The 25716-nt window shown below is 50.7% G+C and overlaps 1 protein-coding gene across 2 annotated transcripts in view; it reads right to left on the bottom strand.

Annotated features, from left to right (window-relative positions):
• RALY (RALY heterogeneous nuclear ribonucleoprotein) overlaps positions 1 to 21820 on the bottom strand; it is a 125250-nt gene extending 103430 nt beyond the window's left edge. Inside the window, exon 1 of one of the 2 annotated variants that reach the window (XM_040609230.1) lies at positions 21711 to 21820. The gene's annotated coding sequence lies outside the window, so the exon portion shown is untranslated. Of the gene's footprint in view, positions 1 to 20774; positions 21016 to 21710 lie in introns of those variants that run through there. The other variant, XM_040609231.1, reaches the window with a different exon arrangement.
• Positions 21821 to 25716: the final 3896 nt, after the last annotated feature.

The raw sequence follows: 25716 nt of genomic DNA, 5'->3' as shown, positions 1-25716 counted from the left end.
CACACTCAACCAATTTTCTCGACTCATCCCTTCACTAGGCACAAAGTCTTTTTTCACATACAACCACCACAGCAGTTCAAGGCTGGCTTCCCTCCTGGGGTGTATGGACAGAAGGAATAACAATTATTGATATGCAGCTATTTCCTACTCTAATAAACCCCACATAAAATCCAAAACCTGCAGTATTTCTAGTGCACGTGGGTGTAAGTTTCATTTAGTTTAAAGATGAAGCACTGGGACAATGGAAATATTTTAAGTCACTAGAAGTGCTTCCCCCTTTTCTGGTTTAAATGCCATGTTACTGGCCATGCTCAAGTCACGTCATATAAAACATGATAGTTCTTCGGCATCAGTACCCATCCTTGCATGTGGACCTGCAAGATTTTTATCTTTCTGATACCACAAAACAACTTTTAGTCTTTATAAACCACGGTGCCAGTTCAAATTGGATGAACCCCCAAAGTGCATTAGACATTCTTCTGTGCTGGGCTGCTACGTGGATTAGACAGTGTCAGACAGCGAAGACTATGAATGGATTGGTACTGCTGCGCACAGCTAAGCTCCCAAAGGCCAGGCATGGAGTCACAGGGCTCACAGAAGCAGAAAAAAAAAAAAAAAATCAGATAAATACACGATGCATTCTCTGGCTGCTGTACCATGCCTCCTCCGCAACCCAGGCAGATCCACAGCAACCCTAACAGCTTGCTGACACCTGAAAGTTTTCCCTATTTCTTCCCATTCATAGGAAAGATGCTTTCCACCTTACCTCTTTACAGTAAGGAAGATGTAGCTAAATTCGCCCTGGATCCTAAAGATCATCCAACACGAAGCTTTCTTTTCACCCAAACTGTGGCTGTAACGTCTCCTTAATATCTGCAGCAGAGCAGCATGCTTCCTGAGGATTTTTGTGCCAGTCTAGTTCAAACCTTCCTGTGATCTTCTGCCTGTCTCATCAGTGATGCAGAAGTGCTGCAGAGATGCCAGACATATCTGTATCATTGTCACTCCAGTCTATTAGCTCAGCAGTCTCCAACGTGTATTTTTCCACCATGCCAGAAATAGAGTTGCGCAGATGAGCAATTCCCTTACACCAGGAGCCTGCAAGTCCTCTGTGACACCAGAAAAAGGCTTCTGAGGGGCTCAGACCGATCCCTGCCAGGTAATGGGGCAACAACTTGCTGAGCCATGGGTACATTCGTACCCACGTTTTAAGTCAGAGATCCCTGTGACTAGCAAAGTCACCTCCCTGGCTGCAAACATAAAAGTGCCCATCATAAAGCAAGAAGAGTGCTCGAGAAGCAGAAGGTTTCTGGGGGGCAGAAAAGCTGGCAGGCAGAGGCAATGGAGAAGAGCGCGCAGAAAAGGCAGAGCAGACGCAAGCGCTCCCTCGCCGCAGCCATCTCCGCTCCCCGCCCGGCAGAGGCAGAGCACGTCCGGCATCCCAAGAGGCTGCTGCTTTTATAAGCAACCACTTCCCAAGGTCACAGTGAATTGTGACTGAGTTTTGTCCAAGTGATCCAGACTGGTCCAAGGGGACAGATCTGCACGCAGAAGGGAGGCGATCGAGACTTTCCCTTCCCCTTACCAGAGGGCAGGCAGCAGCTGAGATCTACAGGCTCTACCTCCTCCTCTCCCAACCCAGTGCTTGTGACAAGCAGAGACCTGAGCATCCCTGTGAGGTCCTCAAGCTGCTGCTCTTAACCCACCCCAAGCTCTGTAAGCTCAGCTGCCTCACACCCAGCCAGAGGCGGATCCAGCCCCTAAACCTACATACTTTCAATTCTCCTTGTCTTTAAACAATTTTCTTCAGATCACTTAACATAACCACACTGTGCTTACCAAGGGGTCAAAGCAAGGCAAGCGTGTCAGTAAAGCCAGGAACTTCTGCTCCCCCGAGAAGCTGGGTGCAGGGCATTCACCTGGGGGTCTCTCCATAAACACGCTGCCCTCTAATTTTACCAAATGGCGCAGGAATGAAATTCAAACCTTGCCCCCAGCAGCACGATATCTCATTTTGATTCAGCACCCCCCAGCACACACACAGCGGGAAGCAAAGCTTGCGAGCACAACAGCAAAGGGCATATTCCCACCAGCTTACCCGCTGGTCGGCGCAGCGGGGCGCACACAAGGGGTGCCGGGGGAAAGGGTCTGGGGGCACGTGGCTTGCAGGGCTTGAGGCGGCACTGGAAAGGATCTGCACACACACAGCTCGGCTGGGATTCAGCTGCGGTATTCAAGGCACACGGTGGTGCCCCAAAGCAAGGGGCTGCACCCGAGCACCTGCGTTTCCAAGAGCGCTCTGGGGGCTCCCACTTAGGAACACTGGTTCTCGTAAACAAGAGCCCCTCTGCAGCCTCAGAACCATTCTGCTGCACAACGACTGTTTGTTTTCCCAGCAACTTTATGGGCTGAAAAATCTGGAATAGCTTAAGACAGTATTTGGGGCAGTTCTGTGCTTATCCCATTTCCAATTTGGGGAGGGTCCAGTCTTGCGTTAACAGCTGATGAGAGCGCCAAGATCCAAGCCTCTGAGCAAACAGCCACCACTACTTTCCCTTCCATGAAACAGCATGTTTGATGTAGTTACTTTGCAGCCCCAGGCAGCTATATGTATAAAGGCCATCACTCATTTTGGTCCCAAAGTCCTTGCCAAACGTCTGGCTGCTTTTCCACAATCAAATGCTGGGCTGCGCCCTACACCAGAGAACAGCAAAGCACAGTTTCCCACAGGTTTCTCAGAGCACGGCCTATTAATTGAGGTATTGAATTAGTGAGGTTAGATCTAATTAGCTCAATTTGACCCAGATGCTTTAAGCAACATTCTTCTAAAATGTTGGAGCGTGTTATCATACAAGTTCATCGCAGCACTGGGTAAAAAAAATAATCTATCTTGGAGCAGCTTTTCCAGGTGTGCCTCCGTGACCCTTCAGGATGTATTTTCATCCTTTCTGTGGGTGACAACATGCACAGCTATAGACAGCTGAAGAGGAGAGACCAGCCTTGCGTTTACAGCTCAGGAGTCAGGAGATCCTCCAGCCAGGAACAGCCTCTGGCTCTCCACTGCTGGTTGATGGAAAAGCATACAGACCCTCACCACTCCTTTCTGTCCTGCCCACTCCAGTATAACGGGTCAGGACACAACCTGAGTTTAATAATGTCCTTTACATGCTGAGAGCCCAACCCTAGCAAGGGCAGCCACGAAGCTGCCGCTGCCCAGACAGGTTAAAACCGACAGCATAATTGGGATTTGAGCAAAATTCCTTTTCTGGACACAAACTTCACCTGCAGAAAGAAATGGTCCTACTCTGCCCATTTTCACTGGAAGAACGGAAGGAAGAGAAACAGGGAAGGCTACGGCAAAAAGTGTGCAAAAATGCCAAAGCTGAAATAGTTTTTGATTATCAAGGGGCAACTGCTCAGCAGCAGTAACATCTACAGTGCGAGCAGACGACCTCACACCACGCATTCAGATCCCAACAGCTCCAATATGAGTCACCAGGAACAATCAAAATATTCTTACATTCTTACAAAAGGCATGTAAGGTACAGATGTTAGCTGTATCATGTTAGCCTCTTCTCTTTAAAAGCAGGAAGCTCTTAAAAGAGTAAGCTTATCCCAGAAGTGAGAAAAGATTAGTAGTTGAGGAGGAAACTGCGGGAACAGGAAAGCTGTTTCCTGGGAGAGAGCAGACAGAGCAAAGCCAGGGATGATGCAGGTTCTGCCAAACGAGTCACAACTGCAGCTGAACGACACAGGTCGGAGAGGGACCAAGAAACCCCGCCCAGGTGTGCAGCAACCCCCAACAACGGGGGTTTTTACAAAAGTGACAGACTCTTCAATAAAACCGTTTCCATTTTCCTGAAAGAAAAGTGTACAAATACATTATTTTCCAGTGAGCTATGTGAAAGCAAAAAAGGTTTGCTTTTTCTGAACCATTATTTCAAGACGTCAAAATAAGCCCATGTTTAGGTGTTATTTTATTGACATTCCCAGCAACATGTTCCAGAATGGTACTGCAACACCCAATACGGAAGCGGAAAACATCAAATTCTCCAAACTTGGTTTTATTCTGTGACTACAACATTCAGTATGACAGATGTTCTTGTCAAAGTGTCAGATACTGAAGTGTTACTTACTCTTACAGCTGAACTCGAACCTGCAGCCAGCCAGCAGTGGGGGGCTGCCCGTCAGACCCCACAGGGCAGCACGCTGCTCTGCACTACAGCCCGCGGCATGCAGGGGAAGGAGACTCCTTCAAAGGGATCCAGAAGAGATGAGGAGAAAAGTCCACCTCTACACCAGAGGGCATTCAGCCTTCGAATCCCTTGCTGCAGCTCCAGCTGGTTTGGTTTCTTTGCGAGTGGGGCACTGCACTTCTGACTCATGGAGAGGCAGCCCCCAGCCCTGCTGCTGGACCCCAGCAAGGTCCCACACAAGGGGGGCCCACGGGCCGTCACGTCACCTCTCCACATTCACCCGCTACCTGGGAGCAGCAACACCCCCTAATCACAGGGCTTGGGTGCTTGAAATCCTCTCTCAGGGCTTCCCACACCACCCCAAGACTGGAAGCATCTTCTTCACTCCTGGGAATCGCACTGGGGGAGCACCCAGCAGAGCGGGGCACCCCCCAGCTCCCTACATCAACAGCACCCACCACGTGGGACCTAACCGGGATATCACCTCTGTGCTGCCCTGGCAGAGAGCTGAAGGCACAGCGCCCGCCGGGCTGCGACTGCTTTTCCCCCTCACTAAATGCAGAGGTAAGATCAAAATAAATGCACTCATTGAGTAAGTGCTCGCTATGGTGAAGCAGCGTTACTTAGCCTGACCGTGAACCCCTCCTGCCTACCTGTGATTGAAATCATGGATTTTTTTATTCATCTTCCCCTGACATTCCTTTCAGGATCACCACCAAGCCTAACAAATGCAATTAAAGCTAGAAGTCTCTTAATTTCTTTCCCTACTTCTGCACAGGTTCCTTTTTTTTTTTTTTTAAACACAGAAAGAAAACACCCTTAAATGGAACAGTGACTGAAGTCACAACTTTAACAAATACAATATGATATACAGGAACAAAACCCCAGCCCGAATTACTGTTCCACCGGGATTCCCAAACACACAGCCTCAGAGATCAGGGAAATGGAGGGTGTTTGTGCACAAAGCTGCAAAAAAAATTAAATGTTGTGTTGGGCCAAGAAGAAAGCAAATTAACAAGGGGATTTTTCTTTCTGCCTGTACTAGTTTCAGCTGGCTGCGTTACTTCCCACAAGCCGCTAATGCAGTCTAATTGGGAGGGGAGGCATGTAGCACAGCAGTTGCTTAGCAAACTTTATCATTATTTTTCATGAGGTCCCAATTTTCCCTGCTGCATTGGATTCACTGTGCCTCGGTGTATTTTGCTGTCCTCTGCTTTATTTTCTTTCCTCTCTTCCTCCTCATCTCTCTCTACTCATTTTATCACAACACTCAGGTCTGGCTACCATTAAAAAAAAAAGCCTTTGCAAGCCCGTGAGTACTGGGAGCAGCAAGCAGGTTGCTCTGCTTGGGGCGCAGCAGCGGGACAGCACGGCTGCTCCAGGGCACGCGGGACGGCAGGCAGGGCAGCCCCCTCTGCCACAGCCTCCGCCAAGCCACGGGGCTGATGGCTTTGCACATCTGGAAAGAGGCACCCTACACATGCCTGTTTACGGCAAGAGCAGATGATCTAAAGATGGTCGAGGTCCAAGTCCAGCAGAGGATTAAGGCATAAGATACACGCACTAGCTACCCGCTCAGACTGCATGTGCACCGGTGCATATGGCGGGCACACCCTACCGGGGGAGCGTGCCGTGAGCGGCACAGCCACCAGTGCGTCACCACTTGGCACTCCAGCATGGCCTGTGTAACACTAATTCCCGGCATGGCTTCTCTGTTCCGTCGTGCACATCTCTGGCACTGAGCTGCTTGGGACAGTCTGCCAGGGCTGCAGCAGACTGTCACCGACAGAACTCCCTCCTCTTGTGCCTGAAAATACCAGGCACTTCCACCTTAGCAGTCCTGCGACGAGCCACGTGGAAGCAGGAGACCAGCAGTCCCTCCAAGCACACCTAAAGGGGCTTTGGGCACTGAGCCTCCAGCAAGGAGGCAGGGCACGTAGCGGACCTCCCGGGAAGGGCAGCAGGGCACGCCTGTCCCACCCAGGCACCGGCTGGAGGCAGCCAGCAGGGAATTTCTGCTAAACACAGCGAAGAAGCACCTTGAAGGGCAAGGGGAAGCCAGGCTGAATCGGTGGTCCAGCTCTGGAGGAGCTGAAGATCCACCTTGTGCATGAGTAGAGCTAAGCCGGCATCACCGGGGCCGCCAGCCATCCTGCTTTAGCACCCACGGACAAGGTGATGCCCAAAGCAGGCAGCAGGCTGGGAAACACCACGTTTTGCTCAGCGACAGACCAGCCTGACGAACCACCTTCCAGCATCCCACCACGCGCTGTGGAGCAGACGGCCAGAGACTACCCCGGTAACTCCCCAGCAAGGCTAAAGGGAGCTGACCCCAGCACAGCCGCCCCACACCCCCCACCGCAACCCACCCGGGCAGGAGCCGACACCAGCCCCTCCCGAGCTCAGCACCAAGGGGCCCAGCCCCGCAGCCGGGCCGGCCGAGGAAGCCCACGCTCCCCAGAGCAAGCCCTCGCTGGCCGGCCGCCAGCCTGCGCACGTGCTGGCAGACAGCGCGAAGGATTTACACACTTCATCTTCTGCCGTTTTCTACCCTGGAGGAGGCAAGCCTCTAAATTGAATTATCACAAAGAAATCAATTCCAGATCAAACCTCTGTGAAATTATAATTGTTTTAATGATCTGCAGGCTGGAATAGACAGGGCCCAGGGAAAGAGTCATATACGTTTCCTCTTCAATTCATAAGGCTCCTACAGGAATCAGCCTTTGTTCACAGGGAGCATTAGTGTTTTCTAATTATGTATTAATTTAATCTACTATTAATTTTCAATTATTGTTATTACACAGGCACTTTCTTTTTCCCCAATGTAGCTGCTGTGTAAGATGCTGAATTCCAAACAGCTCTGTGGTGAGCTGACAGGCAGCAGCTTAGCCTTCAAAAAGGAAAAAAAAAAAGCTTCAACAACCAATTTTGATGAAGACATTCCAACCAAACAAAAATATAACAGAAAACCCACACACACATCCTTCTGACTCATCTGAAAACACTATTAGCAGCCTGCTTAGCCTAAAGGCTTAAATCATTTAGGTACAGCATGTCTGTGGAGACTTTCATTAGAATTGACACTCTGACAACTGCAAAAAACTACAACTACCCAACTCGCCACATGATGGGCAGTTTAAAAATCATTATCAACCACAGGACAAAGACACCCAGGGAAATGAAGTTTCACTAAACCTTCTCCTCCCTAAAGATGTGGGGGAATACTGGATTAAAAAATAATCAAGTATTCTTCCTTGATTAATTGTACTTGCAAAAATAGCTCAGAATTTTCAGCATTACACATTAGCAAGAGCAGAAGCGACACGGCTTTGACCAGAGCTGGCCTGGATGGACAGCAGAAGCATCTGCGAATGTGGATGTAGAGGGATTTAATTCTTGAATTTCACATTCCAGAGATTCTGCTCGTCAGAAAGCTGCTGGCGCTAAGGGTACCCCCTCTTTAATATGGAAGACATCCAAGATATCAAAGAGAAGAGGAAGCACCTGGAGAACACAGCACATTTCAGACCCCATTGGTACGGTTTGTCCTGCCTTTTTCATGGATGCTGCAGAGAGGCTTACAACATCTGGTTACAGACTTCAGGCCAATGTGCACTGGCTTGGCAGACTGTCCTCGAATTTTCCATATACAGCTAGAATCACATCCAAGAACTAGTGAGACTTTCCAAAGGCTTCGATAGCTTTGGTTCGGAGAGGCTCACACACTTCCAGCGCATTCACAACAAGCAATTAAGTAATCCTGCAAACTAAAGGCTTGGGAAGTGCCACTGCCACTGCTGGTGCAACATCACGCAGGACGGGTCCCTCTGAGCAGAGACCAGGCAGCATTGCAACAACAAACAACGCTCTCGCAGCGGCACGTGCGCGCACCCTGCCAAGCTGCGGGGTGCTGAGCCTGCAGAAGCGCCTGCCTGCAGGGCTCGGTGCATCGGCCCTGGGAGTCACCAACCTGTCACCCAGCTGGGATCAGCCTCTCCATTCAAATCCAGGTAACAAAGCTCATCTCCCCACAAACTTGGGACACAGAGGTCACCCCAGTCGCTTGCAGCTACATGGGCAGGAGACACCTTGTTCTGAACGTTATCTCCAGGATGGCCAGGGCTACAAGTTGCCCACAGAGGAACTGGCTGGTTTTCGCAGGGTCATGTTTTATACATGAACCAGCGCTGCAGCTTCTGGAGCACGCTGCTTTGAAGAGTTCTTGTTTATGAATATGTTATTTTAATAAACTGCAGCAAGCAGGGGATGCAGGATTCCCAGCTCTTGTGGCATTCCCATATGATTTAAGATCAAAATAATCTGTGTGTGCACAGAGGCAAATCAAAGTAAGCCCTTGTCACTTCTTTGTGCACCAGCAGAAGGGCTGGCAGGAGGACAGTGCTGGCAGCCAGGACTCCCCCAGCCCAGCACCACACTGCAACCTTCACTTCCTTTTAATGCTACCCGCTAGTGGGGACAACCTCAGTGAAGTGTGGGAGCCACAAAACGCCTCCTGAACTCTGACCGTGATGGTTTGCTCCTGGATCAGCCACAGGGACACATGGAGCTCCAATGGAGAGGCTGCCCGTGCAAAGGCTCTGTAGCTAGGCAGGGTGCGGAGCCCAGCCCCAAGGAGACCCCGAGGGCAGGGGCAGCCTCAACCCCGTTCCTACACAGCCTTGCACTGCCTTGGCTACTTTGGACAGGGAGCAGCTGGACAGAAAATAGCTGCAAAAGGTTAATAGATTCCTCTCACAACGAAGGGCTGGAGGTGCATAGCATGGCTGGTGGGATCAGGAACAGTGTGGTAGACTTCTGACAGTCCTAGGACCTCCACAGCCCTTGTTGCTCTACCTGAGATGCAATAATTTCCCTGAAAACCAAATATGACAACACCTCAAGTGCAGGACTTACTTCCTTCTAGTTACAAGGATGGAGAGAACGAATGGGCTGCTTGAAAAGCACCCTCGTTCTGGAGACCACCCCACCCAGTAACTGCAAGTACACTGGATGCAGAGCCATTTGCCTCCACGTGTGCCACACAAACACAGCTTTGCTGTCACTGCAGGACCGGCTGCCTAGACCAGCCATGCCCACTCTCTGAGCTGGGAGAGGCTCTCTGGTTACCGGGTTCCTCTAGGCACAACCGTGCCCACCACCCCAAGGGCACCCACAGCTCGCATGCATCACCACAGAACTGGTGACAGCACGGGGCTGAGCTTCACTCACTCTGCTGGATCCAGAGCGGTGCCAAAGCAGCAGCCACAGCCACAGTAAGGGACAGATGTGTTGAAAGTGCCTGTAGACCAGAGGCTGTTCCCCACACCGGAGCTTTAGCACATTTGGCAAGTGGGACCTTCAAGGCAAAGGTCTTTGCTAAGAGAAAAGAGCCCCAACATTTGAGAAGCGAGTCAATTCTTTACAAGCTAGGTAAAGCAACAGTCACTTATCCATGTCTAGACGTCCTAATGAATGCATGAGCCTACCAAAATCCTTTTCTCCTCCAAACTTTGAGGCTCTCAGCAGTGTCTGAGCCCAGCCTTATCCCATCCTCTCCCACCTAACTCTACACAAAAGTAATAAAGGCTTTGCCAAGCTGCTGCAAGGCTCAGCTGGGCTCACTCCCCTCAAAGCACAAACTTCATTCAAACCTTTCTCAGAACAACTTACTGCCACAAAAATGCTCAACATCACTTGTTTTGACCAAAACAGTCATTTCACTTTTGTGAATGGAGGGCAAGAAACAGCATTCTTCCTCCCTCCCTCTTTTATCCTCTGAAAATAAGGAGTTCACACCCTGGTTTTAAAATCATGTCAGAACAAAACTGCCAAACACTTCAGCTTCTGTTTGCTTCATAACCGGAATAGCCGAGAGACACCTGACAGCTCCAGGGACTCCACTTCTGTGCTCATGCATAAACCAGCGACAACAGCACGGCAGATTCATACACAGCTCTAATCTCTGCATTTAAACCACCACAGTCACCGCCGCATCTGAGCTCACCTTCTGCCCAAAACAAGCTGAACAGATTTCCCAGTGGGTCTCCTGACTCACCAGCACATTCTCCTTTTAAAAGGTCAACAATGTATGTTGTGACAATGGGGATTTCATTAGTTTCCTCTTGGTTTCAGTTGGTCAGCAGGGATGTAAGAGATTGGTTGCACTCAGGAGCTTCCCGAACAACGTGCTGTTCATCCTCGTTAAGAAGAAGAGCAGTCATCAGAAACATCTCGTCCCTTGGTTTCCCGCTGAGCACAGCAACGGAGCTATTAGCAAGGTGGTCTCTCCAGAAGAGACGTCTGTTCCAAGATGTCCTCACACACTCACTTCATCTATTTACACACCCAGAACCAGGATTCCAGCTAGAAATCTTGCAGAATAGGACAGACAGAAGCTTTACTCCAATTTCCCTTCAAGTGCTCCAATACTGCTCTTTTCTGAGCAGCTCTGAGCAATTCCCATGAAAAGTAAAGTCCACTCCCCCACACGGGAGGCCTCCTACAACCCCCACCCAGTTTCCAAGATCAATGCTCCTAAATCCATGTATCCATCACAGACAATGCAGCTTTGGGTGGACCACCTACTGCTCCCTACTGTCCAGGTGACATGGGTTGGCTCCCTGCCACAAGGTCACGAAGTACTAGCTACTCATCCAGCTGCCTGAGAGTACAGAACTTCACATCCCATTTTAAGTCTCCCAGGAGGCTGGCGGTGCTTGTAGATGATCATTCATTTGCCGAAAGGAAGAGCTACAGATAATCATTTGCTTGCAGATCCTAGTGGTTTGCTGGAGGAGGAGGTGACAGGTGCAGCCCTTCTTTTATTTCAAACATTTCTTGATAGCCTTGCAGAGCAGGCAGATCAGCTTTAACACTAGAAATACCTTCCACGCTGCACTGGGAGGCATAAGGACATCCATATATCCATCTGCATCTACTCCAGTCCTCCTCTGCCACCATTTCAATCGTGGTCACTTGCAAGGTCATCTCAGCTGAGGAAAAATAATTTGGGTAGCAGACTAAGTTCCCTCTGCAGCTTTAAAATAAACTTCTATCCGTTTTTACTGGATGCTTAGGGGCCCACGGGGTCACATTTTCAAGTTTTTCTTCCACAAAGCTGGCAGCTTCCTTCTATGAGGAGCAAAGTTCCTACATCACACAGCTTCAGGACTGAAAACAAACTCCAACCTGTAGAAACCAGCCAGATGGGTTTAGGTCCTCTACTCCACGGACTGGAGGAGGAGGAGATCAGAGGACCGTGCTCCAGTAGCTACATTAGTAGGGGCCATATCCTTGGTCCCTACCGCTTTGACCCTTGCAGTGAATCTTCCACACAACCAAACACTTCTGGATCTGAGGCTGTGTTCATACAGCCAAGGGAGATTCTCAGCCGTTTGAAAGGGCGCTAGATCCGATTCCTAACGTGCTTCCGGGCAAGACAGGCTGTCTGCTTCCAACTGACTTTATCCTTCACCACAGCCAGAGTCAGAACAGGGTTGGCTGGGGGGAAGGAGGAGAGCAAGTGATCTGCATTTTAAGCAATACAGCAATGAAACACAGGCTTCAGAGATCAGGAGACGGGCTTTTTAGTCAGAGCAAAGCAAAAGGCATCTGCTGGAAGCATGGCATAGAAGCATTTAGTATTGTGAACTGTAAGGCTAATCTGATATGATGCTCCATCAACGCTGGATACACAGCTTAGATAAATCTTTCATCTATAAAGCTCGTTGTCACAAACCTGAAGCACATGGTAACGCTAACATACTTCACCTGCACACGCATCCCCTTTGGGATCTTCCCTTAAGGACATTCCTTACAGAGCTGGCATGCGAATTTTGTGATTCTCCCTCCCTGGCTGCCAAAAGGAAAGGCTGTCAAGTTTAGTCTTCATAAAGAAGTGAACACACATCTGACCTACATAGAGTGCACAGATGTGAGTAGCCTCACATAGCACTCCACAGATTATTGTTTTTTAATGCAAAAAAAATTAAACACCACCTGCTTTGCCTGGAAGTGTGCAGGAACAAAAGCCAGCTGTACACCAGTGCGCTGCACCAGGCTTCAGACTGGAACTCTCTATCACCACGTCCGCTTTTTTTACATACACTTTTCAACAGATCATTAGGTGTCTGTTGTCACGGAGATCCCAGAGTTTACTCTTGAGACAAAGAGAGTGGTAAAATAAGTAGATGCAGCAATATGAAACAAAATTGAGGCACTCCAGCCAGATCTGCCAGGCTCCCAGCAAGGAAGGAGCCTAGCAGCGGTTTACCTCCTTGCAAGCCAACATTAAGCCTTGCAAAAATGACTGCTATGCTCCTGCACCGAGCTAAACACCGCACGGCATGTATTTCCCAAATTCCCAAAGCCCGGTCCCCTCTGCGAGGAAATCAGCTGTGACAGGGTAAAGCCCCTCGGAATGGGGATCACAGGGAGAGGCAGCAGGCTTGGCTCAGGCACGCAAGACCCTGTCGACTCCTTCAGCTGCGAGTGAGGATTTTGCAGGCAGGTTTTGGGGGAGGAGAGACAACAGAGCAGTGTAAGTAACTTTGAAGAGTGTGAACTGGGAGCAAAGAGACCTGGCTTTCTTCCCAGCCCTGCTACCACCCAAGGTCAGGCCAAGTCACATGCCCTCCTACCTTTTATATATTTAGAGCATAAACTCCAGAGCCACGACTGCTTCTCACTAGCTATATGCACAGAGCTTCAGATACTACCTTACTGTAAGGAAAGATGTCAAAGATTGCCTGGGTTTTTTTTTCCAGGCAAGGAACAAGAACCAGGATGGTGGTGATTCTAGAAGGTGGGAAGCCTTTTCAATACTTCCTACTCTCCTTTATTCTTACTAGAAAACTTCAAACAAACAGAATTCAAGGAATCAACAAGAATAAAGCAAATTAATTGGTTTACATCTATTTTATCAGCTAGTCTTCAGCCTACTTGCTGGAAACTCCCCTTGCTCATGACTTGAGGAGCCGAAAGTGAAATAAAAAGTTGACAAACTTCAGAGTAAGAAAATAATTCCAAACATACTGCCCAGTCTTAGCTGAAAATTTTAAAGCCAGTCGCTAGAAGTCCGCAAGTCTCTATAATCACGTGCACCTCGTCAGCATCAGCCTGTTTCTTAGAGACAAGGACAGCAGAGTCCAGCATGGCAGAGGGCACCAGCTTCCAAAAGCACTTTCTTTTCTCAAAGCGTAACGCAGTGAGTTCTAAAGGCCGTTTTCCATTGTTGCACGAAGTCTTCTCACTCAAACCACTGTCACATCATTGCAAGTTGAGGAGATGCTTGGTAACACTCCCCTTCTGTTACAGCCAAGAGAAGAAAGAAAAAAGTTTCTATATAATATAGACATTGCTGGGCTGTATTGTCTAACTGTGCTCTGCCCCAAGACACGGCAACTTTTCAGCCTGAGCAGCCTGTTGAAGCACAGAGTTCATCCTCCTCTGTGGGACTTCCAGAGAAAAGGCTTTGTGTAAACACACACTATTTACTCCCCACACATGCTACAGCTTGGCAACCCAGCTGTGAAGACTTGGGGCTAGCCATAAATCACTCATACGGCTTAACCGGTAAAAGCCTAGGACCTGCCAAGCTGGAATCCATGCACCAATACTTCCCAACAAACTATAAAATATAGATGTTTATGCTACATATATGGCTAAAAATTTATTAATTCTGAGGTCACAAGCACTGTGTTTTTCCTTCTCTTGCAAATCAGTATTTGAACAGGCATACATCGTCAGCTAGAAGCACACAAAATAGGATGGTGATACAGCATCTGCAAATCGAACTGCAGGAGGAAACGATAATAAAAGGAACGAGCACAGCCCAAGTACGCGCATCGCCTCTTCCCCCGCGGCTCAGGCTGCTGGGCCACCCGTTTGCTCAGCACCCTGCTGCTGGGCAAACCCCTCCACAGCCTGAGCCCCTCCCCTCCTCCCCCCCAGCTCCTCTCACCATCGTTTTGGTACACGCACAGGAACAAGGTTATCGTGCCTCTAAAGGCCGTGGTGCACTCCCTTGCAGGCTAACACCAGGAAAGAGGTGGGTATAAGCTGTTACCGTTCCAGTGCTAACAAAAACCCTCAAAGTATCTGCATACATAAAGTAGCCATCAGAAACATGCTACTAAATGGTTTAACAAATCTTGCTTCCTGTTCAACTGTAGCTCCTGGGCTTTTCCACACTGAACTAGTGACCTCCACTCTCTCCTGCCCGTTTTATACAGAATAAATGTTTTGCTGTTGTGGGATACTTTTTCCCAGCCCTGGCAGGTCTCAGTGCTCAAACGGGAAAGGAAGGAAGAGATCCAAAGTTTCTTCCCCATACTACCCTGCCAGCAGCTACCAGTGCCAGGCATCATCTCACTGCTGCATCCCATCAGCTGCACAGCATCACCCTGCAGGGCCTTCCCATCCCTTCTTCAGGGTGCAGCAAGAAAAGAAAAGATCCCACCGTTGCAATAAGAGCAAGTCATGTTTCAACAGGATCTTGCTCACCCAACAGAACACTGGTAGCTTTTGCCTCAAAATTAAGTAGCACTGGCATTTTTTCTCTCCTGGGATCCTTGCTGCTTTCCAGGCTGGGCTGGGCAGCGAGTTCAGGAGAACTAGGAGCAAACATGGGAGCTGAGACATCAGCTGATTTATACTTGAGCTGAAAGAGCTTTATTCTCCTGGACCACATACACAGCCCATTCACTTGCGGAAGAGATAACTTAAAATACCTTTTGTAATATCTGCTGGCAGAACAAAGATGAAGGACTGTAAGAAATGATCAATGTTTAAGCCCATCTTCAAAGTGATTTGGGGAGCTGCTGAAGATAAACAAGCAATCAGGGCCCAGGAGCCAGGGTAAAAGCTGACAAAGAAATTACTTTTTTTCCTAGGCAAACAGAAGGCAGCTAATAGCTCAGTTCAGAGATGCTGAGCTCTCTCCCCTCGTAATACGAGCAGGGCAAGAGACCAAATTTAATTTCTTCCTCACAACAACTTTAATTAAAATCATCTAAGCCCTTCCTGCCTCTCTCCTGCCATGAGGTGTGGTTCTGCTCACAGGAGGTATTAGCAAACTCTGTCTTATTAACATGCCCTCCATGAAAATGCTGTTTATACTGCGATCAAATGGCTGGGGAACCCATCTGCAGGAAAGCACTCCACTCCTAATTAAGAGGAAAAAACCCACAAAGCCCACCTTTGATGTGTATCAGTGGCAGCAGTCATTCCCCATGTGCTCGTGAAGCTGTTCAACACCATTAGCTTCACAGGGCATCCTTCCAGTGGAATTTACCAAGAGATGTTTCTCTTCACCATCACCTGTGCTCTGTGAGTGCCAGGATGCTAGTGGAGGTAAAGAAGCAACACTGGCTGCCTGAGATTAGCTGTACCAAGGATTTTTCAATAGTTTTATAAACACTGAAATTTCAAAGCTAGTTCCATGGTCTAGGTCCCCATCCCTGGGACATGATCTACAGCAACCCATGCCTGTGTCTGCACGGATGCACTGCCTGCAGCGATGCGAGGAGGTCTGCCCCGGGCTTGGGTACCAGCCTGGGTGAGAATGTACGGGATCTCTCAAATCCATCACAGATGTGGGCAGTACGTGTGCAAGGCAAAGTTTTACTGGCCTGTTGAAACGCAGTAGCACAAAAAAGAGCTGTACTCTAAACTTTGGAGCAAGAGTTAAAAAAATTAATAAAAAAAATTAAGCCTGAGTTACTAGAGGAGCTTAAGAGGATTTTTGCAGCGCTTACAGTTCTTACCAACTCCCAGAAGAGTTTTGGGGGCTGGTAGAGCTCTAAGCATTGCACATTGCTGCAGAATCAACAGTCACAGGCAATACCTGTTTTACAAGCAGATACAGCTCCAGGGACAGACACCAGGAGCTGTCAAACCACCAAATCATCACAACACTGCCCTCCCAGCAGGAACACGCTCAGTCAGGCCACACAGCACCATCAGCTCTGCAACATCATGTCCCACAGCGACCACAGAACTTCTCAAATCTATCAAAAAAAAAAAAAACCAAACCAAAAACGTTTGACCACCAACCATCTTCTACACAGGGGCCATATCTCAGACCAGGAGAGTCACCTTGAAGTCCTGGCAAATCTAAGATGCGACTGAGAGCAAAGGCCAGGCGAAAGGCGACATGAACGCCAGCAGCACTGCCTGCCAGTTGACTGTCACACGATACCCACAGCAGCAGTTGCTTCCATGCAGCCCCATGCCGTCAAGGTCCAAACCTCTTCATTGGAGCACCAGATTGTTCTTGTTTCTTCAAGACAGCAAGCTTCATCTACACATTCAGTTCAAACAAGCCTCCCACCTCCAAGCAGAGGTACCTTCTCCCTGTGCTACACAGAACCAGTGGTCCCCATGTCCTTCTTTTAGAAGGATTTTTCTCGCAAACTCTCCCAAGACTGTTTTAAAAAAAAATATCTGCTAAAGGCAGAAGAAAGGCATGAGATTTCAACTAATAAAGACATCAAGAGCCCACGTGGGAAAGGAAGCTCTGCAACCACCTCCTCCGTCCATCCTGTGTCCTGCGCCAGCCTAGTCCTGAACACAGGAATACATACATTAAAATTAGTAATAGCATTGATCTACTCCCAGCTTCCAGAACAAGTGTCCATTGCCACCATTTCCACAATACTTTCTCTGGCAGAAACTGTCAGCCCTATTTCCATGTTTAGGTGTTCTCACTAGCAGGCAGACACCCTACGTGGAAGGACATTCCCCCTCCAAGGATGGTGGGACCCAGCAGAAGCTACCTAATCCTGACACAGGAGGATCTGGAGCTGCACTGCCTCACTGACGGATCTTGCTCATACATTTAGCCAGTCCATTCTTATTCTGCTTGTAGTATCAATCAGAAGATGAGTTCACATTCATTTCCACTGTGGCTGTATTTGTCGAAATATAAGCTGCTTACAAAAGCATCAGATAAAGCTACAGCACTTTTCAGTGCCTATTGTTCAGTACCATCACACACCACATTCAGATGATGCTGCAGACTTCACCTGGGAATCACTGAATTCACATGGACATAGCCCAGAGGTGCCCATGCTATTTACCTCATTCTTATTTTCTTAGAGGGGGAAAGAAAAAACTGGCATTATGTTCTCTATTCTAAAAACTCACTTATTTTGTTACCCAAAAAAATAATTGACAGCTGTGCAACTTTACTGGCAGTATACAAATGAATGTTCAGTAAAGGAAATACTCTGCTGCAGGTGCAGAAATGCTACGGAAACAGAGCTCAGCATCCTGCCATTCAGCTCCAGTGTCAGGGTAGAAGCAAAATCTCAAAAGCCCTTATATCAGTTGGGGGACCTCCCCTGCACAGGCAAGGCCACCTCTTGCCTTGGGAACTTCTCCCCAGCACATCTTGCTCTATGTCGGTATTTGGTTTCATATTCTCAAGGCTTGCTCTTAAAAAAAATATCATTATTAGGTGCCAGAGTGCCAGATGCAGGATCCACCCGCTGCGACAACAGCGGCGGCAGCTCAGCAGGTCCCCCCTGAAGGGGGGTACATCCACCTCTAGGTCCGCTCAGGTTGGACACACAAGAGACCTCAGTAAGCAGAACAAACAGGATTGTTTGCGTTAAACAGCGTTATACAAGAGCCAAAGAGATGACTCACGCTGCCCTTATAGCCTTTCCCTGGATATCCAGAACAGAGCCAGGCACAGCTACAGAAAGCAGTTGTCTCTCAGGGTGAGGCTAACTCCAGGGATACCTCCTCCTGCCCTGGCGGCACCGCTTCAGGCACTGTTAGTAAGGCCAAAGCTGCTTGAAGATGGTTGTATTTTAAGACAAAAACTGTTCTCATTTTATTTAAGGAAAGGAACTCATTACAATACTCCCCGTTATTTCCCCTTTCTTAAAGAAGAAAGGGCCTCACTGGGAGCTTACAAACCCACAGATAGCAGGCGACGTACTTTTCCACGTATACACTTCAGCATCATTTCTTATGTCGTGCACACTATCCCCCATCTCAGGCACCACAGAAGCAGCTCCTCTTGTTTGCCTACAGCCTGGCAACAACAGGATACTATTTCTGATTGTTTTAAGCTGCAAGAAACAAGAGAAGTCATAAGAAAAACCTTTAGATTCACTATTTGCATGCATACTCGTCTCCACGCAAGCTGAGGATTTCCTATGACATGTAAAAGAAAAGAGTCTTTGGTCATTGTTACAAGCCTTCGCTTTGACATTTCCGGCATCTTAAATGCTAAACTAGATATAAGCAGATGTTAATTCTGCAGAACATGGTTCAGAGTCAATCTCTGCCCTGGCATCACCTCAGTTCTGCCTTCCGTAAAGCACATGCAATTAATTTTATATTGGAGATGGAGCCAGCAGACATCTGACCTTCTAATTAAATATACACTTTAAGGTAAGAACCACCATGTATTATTACTCACTTGAATTACACAGGTACACTAGGACTCATGGTAAAAATAAAAATAGACACTGTTCACATCACACCAAGGAAGGCAGCCGCATTCTTGTGCACAACAGCAAATTCAACTTAATCACAAATGACAACTTCTGAAAGCCTTTACTTTGGATTCATCCTTGGCATTTTTCTAGGCCAGCTTGAAAACAAAAGCTTTGTCTTCTTAAAATGCAGTTGCCTGAGGCACCTCTAAAAAAAGTGACATAACTCAGGTCTGAAAAATGCCTCCTGGGTTTCAGATTCTCTTAAGAGCCTCTTTACCATTCAGCTTGATTCAGATTACCCAGATCAGCACCAACTCTGCAGATTTAGCCTCGGCTACCAACACAGGTATAAAAAGCACACATTTAGAATTTATTTTTTTTTAAACTATACAATGAAAGCTCTACAGTTACATAAAAAAAAAGACCTTGTTATTGATCTGAATGGTTCCTCCCTCCCTTTTCTCAGTAGGTTTATGACCACCCCAATGACAGTCCGGGCAGTTCCACTGTTTCACTTATTTCAGATTATTTTTTTTCCTAGGATGTTTTTCTCTCTGGGTGTTTTCAACCTTTCCCTTACAAACCACAAGCTGTGAAAAGAACAAGCAACCCATTTTGGAATGAAAACTTGGGCTGAAAAATTTGATCCTTGGTTCTTCTCCCCTCCACAACCCCTCCCCACCTCGGTAATCCCGCAGGCGATGCCTTTGTGCTTCTACCAGCACAGGAGCACAGCACCGCGCCAGCAAGGCAGCAACTTCGTGGGAGGGGGCAAGGAAGGAAAAGCTGCAGCTCTCTTCACGACAGACACTGCTATTTCTAATACCTGTAATTAACATACTTGAGAACTCTACGGTACCTTTAGCATACCAAGGATTTAATATCCATAAACCATTTTCTTTGAATAGATGCAAGTTTACTTCTAGGTCTGAAAACTACTTATGCAGCCATCAATAAAGAACTCCAATCAAAGTAAGTTCTGTTGCTTTTATTGAATGATTTGGGACAAGGAACAGCTGAAAGCTCTCTTGGTGATATGAACGTGTTAAAGTCTTATTTTCCTGAATGATCAAGTCCCATCACTTATTCCACATAAACAGTTCTCTGTCAAGAGCTTTAATCCTCTCTTTACAATCCCTAAATAAAACATCCTTCCAAAACTCATCGCTTATTATCTGCCTTTTCTAAAGAAAGTGGTTCTTAAGAAACCCATGTTCTGCTTTGCCATTCCCCTGAAATCCATCTACAACATGAACTTGAGAGAAGTAAAATACCAGCAGTCCTTCACGGGCACGGCATGGTAAAACGTCCGCACCTCCTGAAGACAAGTATCACACACAGCCAAGGGGAATGCCGCTCACCAAAAACAGGAGTCAGGAAAAGGCTTCCAGGAATGTGAGCGATAAACCTTGTCACAAATCGTCACTGAGGGTAGGCAGCCCATGGAGGATGCTACAGAGCCACAGTGCTGGGCTTAATTGGTGACAGAGGCTCCCCACCTCCCCGGTGAGGGTGAGGAGAGAGCAGCCCTCCCCTGCACACCGAGTCAGCACAGGCTGCTCGCCCAGGGGCTCTGCCGCTGGCCTTGCCTAGAAAACAAACTCCTTCCCTACTCTTAACGTCAGATGAAAATAATGCAAAGAGCCCGAACTGGAACAAAGGACAGGGCAAGTGGAAATGCCACCTGTCCCTCCTCGGCTGAGGAAGCGGAGCCGGAGTGGGAGCACCTGTAGAAGAGTGCAGGCACGCTCCCCCCAGCAGGGATAACCCCGCGGTCCTGCGACACTGCCTGCACACGCCACCGCTCACCTGAAGTGACAGCCAGCGATGCCCAGAGCCAGGTGACAGGCTCAGCCTGGACACCAGGGTCCACCGCAAGCACCGGCCCGAGAGCTCGCCCAGCCCAGGGAGCGGGACCCGCAGCCGCTGTCCACACCAGCTCCCGAGGCAGCCCGGCGGGCGCTGGCACCAGCTATCCATCACCTCGCGGCTTTCATTTCCAGCGGAAAGCCAACAATCCCTTCTTCCTATGAAATAAGAGCGTTACTTCGTTGTTTTTTTTTTTTTTTTTTTTTTCTCCTGGCCGCGAAAGTAGTAAGCTAAAGTCACCCGCGATGCTACTAACCTCAGTCCTTGCCAGAGCCCGAGCAGCAGAGGCGGCGGGGCGCAGAGCGGCGCTGGGATGCGGGGAAGCCCCGGTTGCCCGCAGCCCAGCCCCGGTTGCCCGCAGCCCAGCCCAGCTCGCTGCCCTCGCCCCCCGCCCGCCCAGGGCTGCCCCCTGCCACAAAGCGAACTGCAGAATCACGCGCTGAATCACAGGCGGGGAAACGAAGCTGCGCACCCGCACCGCTCTGCATGCAGGCGGCTATCCCAGCCCCCACGGCTCTACAGCCCCCCCCGGCCAGAGGCGCAGCCGAACGCGCCGCGGGGCGCAGGGGCAGCCGCGCGTCCCGGCCGGGGCGCAACCGGGAGCCCACGCATCGCCTCGAGCCCGCAGGGGACCCGACACCCCGCGGCTGCCGGCATCGTCCGCGCTCAGAACGCCACCGAGCTGCCCTGCGGCGCTGGGGCGCCGCGCTGATGCGGGGGGTGCGGAACGGCTCCGCGGCTGGTGGGGGCGGGGGGCTCCCACCGCCCGCTCCTGCCAGGGGCCAAGGAACCGGGCACAGCCCCAGGCGGTCCGCGGGCACGGCCCCGCGCAGCCCCACGCCGGACCAGCGCCACGGGCGTCCCGGAGCCGCCGGTTCAAACGCCGGAGTTCCCCATCCCGCGGGTGCCGGCACCTCCGCGCTTCCCTCCCGTTAAACAGGAGAAACGGGGGCGGGAAGCAACCCACGGAACCCCGCAAAACACAGGAGAAACAGTGAGGCGCAGGGAAAGGAGAAAAGTAAAGGGAAAAAAAAATAAAGGCGGCAATAACTCGTTGGGAGCCAGCCGCCAGCGCAGCCCCCGGGACAGCACCTCCGGCCCGGGGGGCAGCCGGGGCGGGGGGGGGGGGGACGGGGGGGGGGGGGACCCCGCCGCGGGGCAGCGGCCGGGAAGGAGCGGCGGCAGCACTCACCGAGCGGGACGGCGCCAAGGAGGACGGGGAGGGACGAGGCGCGGAGCAGCCCGCCCTCGCCCCGCGGGAGCCGCCGGCACAGTGCTGCGCGCCGCCCCGCCGCCCCGGCTCCTTCCCGCCGACCGTACCACGGCACCGCGCCGGGGGGGGGGCGGGGGGGGGTACCGGGAGTGCTGAGGGTCGCTGCCCACCCCGGCGGGGCCGCCGCCCGTCCCCGGTGCCGCCGCGGCGGGGCCTGCCCGGCGGGGCTGCGCTGCGCTGAGCCGCGCCGCCGGGCCTGGCCCGCAGGGAGCGCCGCCGCCCCGCGCCGCCCCGCACCCCCCCGACAGCCGGCGCGGTGGAAGAGTCCGCGGGAGCCGGGGGACCGGGGCCGGTACGGGCGGCGGGTCCCGGCCCCGCGGCTCGACCCCCGGCGCAGCCCGGGCCGCGCTCCCCCGGCGCCGCTCGCTCTTGGCCCCTGAGGCCGGGTGCCCGCAGCGGCGGCCGAGGCTGGGAGCCGCAGCCCGCGTGTGTCCGCCCGCCCGCGCACCGGCCCCGGGCAGCCCGCGGGCACGCCGGGAGCTGGGCTGCGGCCCCCGCCGCGCTTCCCCGGCGCCTGCCGTGCAGACCGACCCTCAGCCCCGCTTCTCCGCCCGCTGTTCGCTTGCTGCTCGCGCTCCCCAGCAAGACAAACCCGATTCCCGCGGGACCAGATGTTCTTACCGGAACGGATGTCCCCGTGTCGTCCCCGGGGCGCGCGGGAGCAGCGACGCGCCGGCGGCACCGTGGGGGCGCGCGGCCCCGGCCCCCGGGAAGCGGCTCCCGGTCGGTGGGACCCCCCGCGGGTCGCCCCCGGCACAGCCCCCCCCGGCGCTGCCAGACGGCCAGGGCCCGCCTGCAGGCGCGACCCACCTCTCTGGCCCGGCGCCGCGGCACGGGTGTTAATTGGCAATCAAGGCGCAGACACGTCCCCCCTGAAGTATTTGCCACCGGTGCCAGCGTAACTACGGCGGCACTTCCGTAACTTGCTCACACAAAACGACCCAGCACGATGCTTGCTGCTGCTGAGGCTGGTGGGAGGGATGAGGTGCCCAGGAGACACCTCTGAAGGTTGGGTTCTTCGGTGGTGGAAGACCCGTTCACAAGGTGAATGCTCTTGCCAGCACCAAGACCTGTCTGCCTGTGGGCTGGAGGTGAGTTCTCTGGGCACCTACCAACCCAAACGTGAAGAATTAACTGTCCTTTCAGCTTAATTTTTCTCGGGCAACTCACACATCTCTTCCAAGCTTCAGTTTTTCACCTGCAGAGTGGGCTTCCTATAGAAGGGTTGAAAGGCAAAAAAGTACGTCAGCTTCCCAGTGGAATTCATTGGATTTTCCACTGGAATCCAAATACCCTAGTCTGTCATGGGACATTGTGCTCCCTCTCTCCTCGGAAAACAGTCTCCTCACGTTTTGCTTCCCATGACAAGTCACCCCCTGAGAGCGAGGGGAGGCAGAGAATCAGGGCGGTCCTGCGTTCAGAGTGCGTGTCTGGGGCAAGGCAGTCTCCTGTTCCTTCCAGAAGGAGGATCAAGGGGTATGACATAATTCCTATGGAGCTATGCAATAGCATTTCAGAATAATTTAGTGATATTTTTCCAGTGTTGAGGCATTCGGCTTTTTGACCAAAATTCTCAACCCATAAAAGCCCCAGTGACATCTGTAAACTTCTGCAAAAGTAGGTGTGTCTCCTATTAGTACAGAATTAAGGTTTCATCAAAACCTGATTTTCTTTAAGGTCCTATTTGTAACTGCTTAACAAGCACGTTAAAATCTATGGGTGAGAAGCAATAGAGTACAAAAGCGTTTTTCATTATTCATTAAGGACAAGTGATGCAGGGCTTGTGGAAGGGAATAGAAAGTACACATACTTTTCTGCACTTAAAATAATTATTTCTTATTAATAACCCTGCAGAAAGGTGCCCCATGGAGACCTACAGTTTGGGTGTTTTGAAGTTAAGTCTCTTGATCACAAAAAGAATTATTCTTTCCCTGTGAAATTCCTAAGCAGGGATCCTGGGAAATTTTTATTTATTTATTTAATTTTGTCATTTTTATTTTTAAAAAATATTTACATAATAGGGTTTTGGGATGTCACTTTCATCGGATGGAAAAGTAACAGTGATAATCATGGAGACTGAGACCTGTCATGAGAATAAAAAGCTGCAGCTACAGAGCAGACCTGCAGCACGTTTGGGAAGAGGACTGAGGTGCTACAAAATTCCAGGAGAGCTCACGTTGGAAGGGACCTTGGCGATCTCACCTGATCTCCTGGGAGTCTGCAGGACTTACTCCAGTTTAGCACCACATTTCTTGTCCTGGAGGTGGCCCAACTGCATGTGCTGTTCCAGATGTGATTGGTGCGTGCGGAGGAGAGGAAGCAGGCATCACCCTCTGTAAACTGACCATACAGCCCGGTCCGCTGTCGCTGTCACTGTCCTCACTGCTGGGTGCGCTGCTCCTCAAGCTTCACTTGCTGCCCAGTGGCGCCCCAGGGCCTTTGCAGCAGAGCTGCTCTCCTGCCAGTCAGTTCCCAACCCAAGGCAAGGGGACAGTCCATCCTGCATCCAGGGCTTCACACTTGTCCTCGCTGGGTTTTGTAAGATCCCCGTAGGCCTGTTCCACCAGCCCATGCAGCCCTTGCCCGGTGGCAGCCCTGCCCTCACATGTTGACTGCATATTTGGTGCCATCTGCAAACTTGAGGGTGCATTTTGTCCCCTCTGCAGGCCATTGCTAGGGCTATTAGAATAGGTCCCAGGAAAGACCACTGAGGGGTCTTTCCCTTTGTAAGAGGTGGTCTTGCCCCTTGTAACTGATCTCCAGGTAGAGTACAACCCACCCCAAACCTCCCTGGAGCCTGGCTATTCAGCCAGCCTTTTGCTGCTTTACAAAGCCACTGTCTGGACTGTGATGTCCTGACTTGGGTACCAGGATGCTCTGGGAGACTCTGCCAAAATCCTTACCAGCACCAAGGTAAATGGCGTTTTGTGAGATCCCGTGTAAGGAATCACAACACTTCTTGTTCACCTCTGTCACTAGGACAATGCTCCTTGTCCACCTCGCCCCAGGAAAGGGTGGATGGGGGACCTCTGATCTTCAGAGCTGAGGATCTGCTGTTCCAAGCCTGTTGGTCAGTCTGCCCTGAACACAGGTCATGTGCTGGTCCTAAGGCTGAAGGACTAACACAGAGCAATTTTGCTGTGGTCCCACTGGTGAGGAAGGTCTCCAGGGAATGGCACAGCTCTTCTGGCTGTGCCTAGCAATAGGTTCTGTACCGCTGATATCCCTTAAAATGTGTCCTGGAGAATGCAGACTCTGAAATTCAGTCAGGCCCTAGAAGTCAACACAGGGCTGTGTGCAGCTGCCTGCAGAGTCTCCCAGTTACCAGCGCTGTTGCTGGAAAATGAGGTGCTGGGAGCCCATCAACAGCATCTGTGTGGTGGGGGAGCTGGTCCTTGGGTCTCACTGCTGGCAGAACCTGTCCATGCCTGTTTCCCACACCTCCTCGGCTAGGGGCAGGCCAGAGAAAAAGTGATGTCCTTGGGAACTTGAGACCATGTGGGGACCGTGGGGACCAGCCCCGCTGGAAAGGAGAGCGCATGGGGACCTGCCAGGCTTGGAGAGAGGGGCCAAAAGCAGAGCACACTGCTTGGGGAGCTCCGTGTGGCCAAAGCACAGCTCCTGGAGCTCCTCCGAGGGGTTCCTGCCTGCTGAAACATCCTGAAGAAAGCAAGTCCTCCTGTGAGGTCCTTCTCTGGCTCCTAATGTGATAGCATACACTGTAAAGGAAGTGACAGGTCCTTTTTATTACATGTTTGTCCAGGACACTGCTGTGTGGCTATGAATCCTTCAGACATTTAACCCTCTCACCCCTCTCTCCCCTATCACTCTGCTGGGAGATAGAGAAATGTTGCTGGTTTTCTCTCTTTTCCTTTTTTCTCTGTTTTTAATGAATTTTTCATTTTGTTCCACCGATACAGAAAGA

The sequence above is a fragment of the Falco naumanni genome, chromosome 10 (assembly GCF_017639655.2).
Source record: "Falco naumanni isolate bFalNau1 chromosome 10, bFalNau1.pat, whole genome shotgun sequence".
In the NCBI taxonomy this organism is placed as follows: Eukaryota; Metazoa; Chordata; class Aves; order Falconiformes; family Falconidae; genus Falco; species Falco naumanni.
Note: the sequence above shows the minus strand (reverse complement) of the source record. Positions and strands in the feature narration are given on the sequence as shown.